Source organism: Gossypium raimondii, chromosome 13 (assembly GCF_025698545.1).
Source record: "Gossypium raimondii isolate GPD5lz chromosome 13, ASM2569854v1, whole genome shotgun sequence".
Lineage (NCBI taxonomy): Eukaryota > Viridiplantae > Streptophyta > Magnoliopsida > Malvales > Malvaceae > Gossypium > Gossypium raimondii.
In genome coordinates this window covers 1971018-1978373 of record NC_068577.1, presented here as the reverse complement: position 1 = coordinate 1978373, position 7356 = coordinate 1971018, and the positions used below count along the sequence as shown (strand labels likewise).

General features: G+C 30.2%; 1 long non-coding RNA gene across 1 annotated transcript; it reads left to right on the top strand.

Moving 5' to 3' along the window:
• The first annotated feature begins 421 nt into the window (after positions 1-421).
• LOC105784492 (uncharacterized) lies at positions 422-1902 on the top strand. The gene is made up of 2 exons (XR_008192564.1): positions 422-1138; positions 1509-1902. It is a non-coding gene; the product is annotated as an uncharacterized LOC105784492 (long non-coding RNA).
• Positions 1903-7356: the final 5454 nt, after the last annotated feature.

The window sequence follows — 7356 nt, the reverse complement described above, 5'->3', positions numbered from 1 at the left end:
TAGAATAGATGATATATTGTGACATGTAAAGAATCAAACATATATTCAAACTAATATATTTAGATAGCTATTGTAATTTAGGAATTACCTCTAATTATTGAAATTCTTTAAAATATTCAGAAAAATTATTTGATTAGTCATATTTGTCACCTATAATCTAGACAATTTTATAATTTTACAACACTATCATTTTTAGGCAAAAATATTAGTAGAGATTCTTATATTAAGAGTCGATTGCATTTTACCTCCTTTACTCAAAAATAAAAAAATTAATTTCTATCGTTAGATTAAAAAGTAAACTAGTCATTTTTATTAATAATTCCATTCATTTTACTGTTAAAAAATAACGTTACTAATAAGATAACTAAATAGTTACACGTGACATGCCACTGTGCTTCATTTTGACATATAGTAACCAATTGTTAACAATAGAAATGGATGACTCTTAGTAGAATTTGACTCTTAATATAAATACCTCTACGATACTTTTACCCCATTTTTCAATTATTTAGAAAAACAAAAATAGTGAGATACTATAAATAATTTCGTTGATCAAACCATATTACCATACCCAAGTTTGAAAACATGGTACCTATCAGCACCATCATCATCTTCTTCCTCGACGCTTTTTCTTCCCTTCTAAGCCCTGCAACTTCTTTACGTGTCTCTTCTTCTTCTCCCAACTCGCCGGCTATGTTGATGCTCGGATTCGATTCCTTCAATCCCCATTTCTCAACCTTTCAACTGTTACATATCGGATACGCAATTTCATGAGAGGTAATTCAATCTTTCAACAGTTGAATCACACTTTTTTTGGGGGGTTTTACAGGGGAGAGAAAAGGGTTTACAAATCAAAAAGTTTCATAATGTATATATTGGTTTTGATGAATATTTCTTCTCTATTTCATCATTGATGTATATTTTATTGTACATTTTTCCTTTTAGCTCTGATTTAAGAAATACTGCCGATCTTACATGCAGTTTCTTGTATGCAATTTGATGTGTAAATAGCTATTTGTGCTTTTCTTGTTTTTGGCCATAAACTTCATCGTCTATATTCCTTAAAACGTGCCACCATTACGAGTTGCGTGTAAAGACACCACATATGAGCTACCAGAGACAAGGCGTCGGGTAAAAGGTATCTTTATAATTAATCAGGATCCGTTGGCCAAAATCTTTTATTCAAAATTGTGTTTTACCTTGAATTAGGGTGAAGCCAAAACAATTTTCTAAGGAGCCGAATGAAATTTTAATTTTTTATTGTTTATATCTTTATAATTTTTGAAAGATTAAATTGAATTTTTATAATTTTAGGGGGCCAAAGTACAATTTTATATTTATTAAATTGAAATTTTAAAAATTTTTAAAAGACCTAAATAATAAATTTTCATTTTGGGGGAGAAGCCAGCCCCTTAGCTTTGCATCTGCTTGGAACATCTGTTAATGTTAATTATAAGAAAAATTGACAAAACATTATAATTTGACTTATTTGTTTACATTTTGATCAGCAAATCACAAGATTATGATCGGAGAAAAGATTAGATCAAGCAAAAAGAAAAATTCAAAGAATTCTACAAAGATTCATTCGGTTCGTACTTGCTTTTTTACAAAGTACTACAATGCGTACTTGAATACTTGTATTTTTGACTTTTTGAGATGAGATGAAGAGAGTGCTTATTTTGTTCAGTTAGGAGCTTATTTCTGTTCAAATTTGTTATAATTCAGATTTGTTGTTCAGTTTGCAATTAAACTTTCAAAGGAAAAAGTTTTAATGAAAGAGTGATGTAGATTATATATAAAGGAGTGAGATTGTATCTTGGTGAGTAAGTTAGATTTAGATGATATTTTACTCTTCAAGTAAAACTCCGTTTACGTAAGAAGTTTCCAAACTATGTATGTAAACTTTTGATGTCCATTTTATTTATTCTGCTAATAATCATTTACTCCTGTTGCAATTTAATATATATCTAAACTAATATCCGCAGACAAAAAAAAAATAATTTAATTAATAATATCCAAGCAAAAAGCCCAGCCAAATGTTTAGTATAAGAAAACTCAACAAAGTCCAATCATGAAGCAAAACAAAACCAAAGATAAAAAACAGAAAATCATAATCACCAGCAAATGTCAAAAAAGAATCGAACACTACATCAAGCATGGGGAATATAGAAGCTTAACACGACTGTAAGAAGCTTACCACCAAGCCTTAAAAAAAATGATTTTGATCATCCCTACTTTATCTCACAGAGCTAGAACTTTAGTTTGGCAAGTTTGGTAAATTATGTAACTTTATGAATTTTTTGGTTTCAAATTCACCTAAATTAGCTTAATTCTCGCAAAATAAAAATTCTCGATAAAAATTTTCCAACGCACCAAAATTAAAGCGGAAACAACTCAAAAAAAAAAAAAGAAAAGAAAAAATAAGCTACACCCCATGTCACTAAACTATTAGTATGTTTACAATTTAATTATTTAACTTCAAAAAATTACAAAATAATCAGTGAACTATTTAAAAGTTTTCATTCACTATTTAGAAGTTTTTATTTAAGTAATTAGGCTGTTAAGTTTTTTTATTTATTTAGAAAAGTTTGTCTAATGAGTTCCAAGCAATGTTCAATAATTGGTATGGTGGACTAGTACCTATCGACGAGTAAAAAAATATACCTTAAATCCACGTCAATTTGATTATTAGTTTCGGGGATTGGAGAACAAAATTATTTGGACTTTGGTTTGTAGATTCATGACATTCAAGTTGTTTTATAAAAAAAATAAATTGCAAAAGAGAAGGGAAATGAGTGCTTGCGGTTGGTGCGTTTTGTAGATTCATGACGTTTAAAGTTATTTTATAAAAATAATTGCAAAAGAGAAGGGAAATTAGAGTTTTCGGTTGGTACATGTGATGCGAACAAAGAAAATCATATAACAAAGATTTAACAGCCGAGTGACTTAAATAAAAACTTAGTTTAGTGAAAATTTTGTAATTTTTTTGAAGTTGAGTGATCAAAACGTAAAAATACTAATAGTTTAGTAGCATTAAGTGTAGTTTACCCAAAAAGAAATGAAAAATATCTTATCGATTTTTCGCCTTAAAGCCAAACTCGCTTTTTGCCGGTCCTCTTCCTCTTCTTGTTTCATTGTCAGAAATTTCAATCAAAAGAACAAAGAAGCAGTGAGAGATGCATCTATGGCCATCAGTTAGACTAAGGGATTCATTCAAAATCGCTTATTTAAGAAAACTAGAATGGAACCTCCATCGAATGAAATCAGAGAAACAATCTTCTTCTTCTTCTTCCCCGAGGATTCCAAGCAACCAACAAAATCTCTTAAATGACGATCAAAAAGCTGCCCACTCGAAATCTGCTCCTGCCAAGTGTTGTGCTAGCTTCATTGTGATCTGTAGAGAGATTTTCATGGTCCTTTCTTGCTGCTACTGTTGCTTCTGCTGTGGAGGTAACTCTAAATCCCCCCATTTGACTTTCTTTTTCCAGGAAAAAAATTGTTGAAAGATTAGGTTTTTTGGTTTTTTTGGTATGAGTTTTTGATTTTATGTTGATTTATGGTGTTTATAGACTTGGCTTTTTGTGTTTACTCGATTTTGATATCTCCTTGTTGCAATTTTGTGGTTTATTTTTGTTTCTTTACATGAATTTTTAATTTTATGTAATTTTAGTGTTTTATTTAGTTCATTGGAAATGGGGTCTTTGAATTCAAAGCATTTCACTTTTTTGCTTGATTTTTTTTATAAAGTTTATATGTTGAATGGTCAAGCTTTTATTTTTGCGCTTTGCTTGAGCGGTTTAGAAAAGTTAGGTTGTGCTCTATGAGGTCCTTCATTTAATAATTCCAACTTAGCAATTCAGCACAAATTGATTTGAGTAATTCTTAACAAATTTGCCTCTATTTCTTGACATATTACTTGATTAAATCGCTCAGTCACTCAAATAGATTGATGGATCATATTTTGTCAGCTTAATTCCTGGATGAGTGTGTTAAATAATCTCTGTGTTCATGTTTTAGTGATTCTGCAAGAGCAAGATGGCGTTGTTTGTTTGGTTTAACATCATAATAGTGCAAGCCTTGCATGGTCGAACAGGTGAAGTTTGAGTCGTGTTTGGTTCAAACATCAACCTTGAATTATTGATAAAAAAAGATGACTGAATTGACAAGGAGACCCCTATTTTCATCCTAAAATCGGAGATAGGATAATGAAGTCTAAATAATGAAGTCTAATATTTAGAAGTCTAAGAGCTCTAATGTCTTTGATATACAGATAAACAAAGTTGCAAAGGATAATGAAGTTTAGAGATGAAAAGTTTGGGTAGCCATAGCACTAGTTACAGTTCAGAATGGTTTTTGGAATTTGTGGAAATTGTTTATTTTTATCCATGTTTTGCTTCTAATTCGAGAAGATAAAAGCCATCTTTGAAGCTCTCACTGGGTTGACCATCCCTTTTGTAACACTTACTCCGTAACATGTACTAGTCTAATACTAGAGGTTTAGGGGAAAGTGAAAACAATTTAATGTGGTAAAAGTACCATGGAGGCCGTTATACAATAGTCAGATTGCATTTTGCCCTCCCTACTAAAATATGAAAGTAAAGTAGTCCCTATACGTTGATCAAAGAGTAAATTGGTCATTTTGTTAAAAATTTCATTTATTTCTATTGTTAAAAACTGGTTACTGTACGTCAGCATGAAGTACACGTGGCACGCCGTTTGTCACTGTTTGGTTATTCTGTCCCCCATGGCAATTTTTAACAGTAGAAATGGATGAATTTTTCAACAGAAAGGATCAGTTTGCTCTTTGGTTTAATATACAACGATTAATTTGCCTAATTTTTTAGTTGGGAGGGGGGGGGGAATGCAATCTGACATCTAGTATAGGACAAAATGCTACTTCTTTAGTTTTTGAAATTTAGATAAAGTCTTCACTGGTGATATTTATAATGAGATTTGATGATAAAAAGTTCAAGAGGATACTTATCTATGATGGTAATCCGGTAGCTCTCTTCATTTTCTGAAAATATATGAATTGGAAAACACTTGGGATTGTGGTGTTCTTAACAACTATCTTTATTTTTCTTTTGATGTTTCTCTTGGGAGTTGTTCTACTTGACTTTTGAGCCTTTGGAGGATGGAATTTCTAGTGAAGCTTTCAATTTTTTTTTTCTTTCCAATCCTCTTCCGGAGTTGATGCTTGCCATAGAGTATATGCATGCACAGCAAACCCTTTTATTCCCGCCTTTTAAAGGCAAATGTAGAACAAATATAAGCTTTTTGAACTTTGAAGAATTGAACTTTTCAAGTTCCCATGTTCGTTTTTCCTTTGTGTTTTTGTTTAGTGAGCTTAGCGAAGAAGCAAAGATACTGGAAAAAGCCACCCGTTTCTTCTTTCAGTACACTTGTCAAACTGAGCACACACAAGTGAAGCCGTTAACTTCGTTTATTTTGCCTTAAAAAAGAAGAAACCCAAAAGACACTGTAGTTTTTCTTCCGTTTAAGCATAACCGACTTCTAGTGATGACCTTTGTTATACATTCTTACTATATCAGCTATTCTTTCAATCTTCAATGGTTTCTGGAATTGCTTTTGGGACATTCGTAGCTCTCGTTATACCCGTTTGTTTTATAAACTTGTTTTTGCATTGTGTAATTCATTATTATCATCGCCTAATATGAATTACCCCCCTTCAGCTTGTGTCGATGAAGAAGATTACTGATGGCATTTGTTTTAGGCGCCGAATCCGTTTGACTGCAGAATTGTACAAAAATGAAATACAAAGAAGTAAAATTGAATAATATTTTGCAGGAATCGAATTCTAATAACTGTAATGTGGCAAAAACTATATATTTGATTGTTATAGGAATAGGATTGATGTTGATCATTATATCAAGTCATTGATGTAGTGAATGGTTAGTTGTATAATCTATTTTATGTTAATGTTTGTAGAAACTGTCACCTTTTGTTGATTCAATTAGGAATGCCTTCCATAGCTGGTGGAAGCTAAGCTTCTTGCTGGGTTTTATTGTTAAAAACGGTGTTGTAAAATTGGACCGGACCAACCGGTTGAACCACAAATTGGTCTGAATTGGGAATCATTCAATTGTTTAAGAATTGGTTTGAACCATTAAAAAACCAATAAAAACCAGAAAATGAATTGGCAAAATGGATATGTCACGTAAACAAAGTGATTATTTAGTTTAAGGATTGAAATTTGAGAGGGACGAAAAGTAATTTTTTTAAAGTTGGAGGATTAAATCGGTTATTATATTAAAAACGGGTTTAATTGGTTGGTTCAATTAAGTTGAAAAATAATTAAAATTTTATTTAATTTACAAAATAAAATTCTATTATTTTTTATATTTTATATGAATTTATTAAAATCAATTAAAATTTAGAAAACAATAAAAGGAATTTCTTTCTCTAAACAAAACTTCAGTTATTTATATACAATTTTTATAAATATTATTTTCACTTAATATTTTTATATCTTGAATGTGTTCAAAAGTCACAATAGTCCCTGTCATCCAGTTATTATTATTATTATTATTTTATTTTAGAAAATGACAAAATAGTCATTTAAACTTTTGCAGTATGAAATTTCTTGCGGGTGTCCCGTGCAAGAAGACATCGAATTTGTTCAACGGTACACATATCATATATCTATATTTAAATAGGTATAATAATTTATTTGGTTCTTCAATCGTCCTAAAATAGATAAAAATTAATGCTTGTTAATTTTATTAACGTAACATTCATATGTATGTTATGTTAACAATAAATTAATTTTTAAATATAAAAACATTAAAGAATATTTTATAATTTTAAATTTAAAATTAATTAATTGATGACGTGTCAATGCTCGTGTATACATCAACAAAGTTAATATACAAATTAATTGGATTTATATTTTAATTTGATTGGATATATTATCAATAAAAATTTATTTTCTACGATGCTTCAATTTTTTTTAAAAATTAACTATTTTAAATTGTTTAAAAATGGACGAGTGCAACTAAACAAATATAAATTTGATCAGACATATAGATGCACAAAATTTTTCATGATTTATCACTCTACTTCAATTGAGACAGGTGACAATATGAGAGGCAATTAGAGAAGCACATACGAATAGTTCTTTGTCTTATACTGTCAGAATAATCGTTCAGTGACCGATTATCCACATACCTTGTGTCACCATGGAAGGGATCATTCATCTTAAACCACCCACGGGTGGCATTCTCTTCAAAAGGGATCACCTGAAAACTACAGCCTATGTATAAATACAGTGTTTGATGAATTATAGATATACTCATATTTAAAACTCTAGAAATAACATTTATTATTTTAATTATT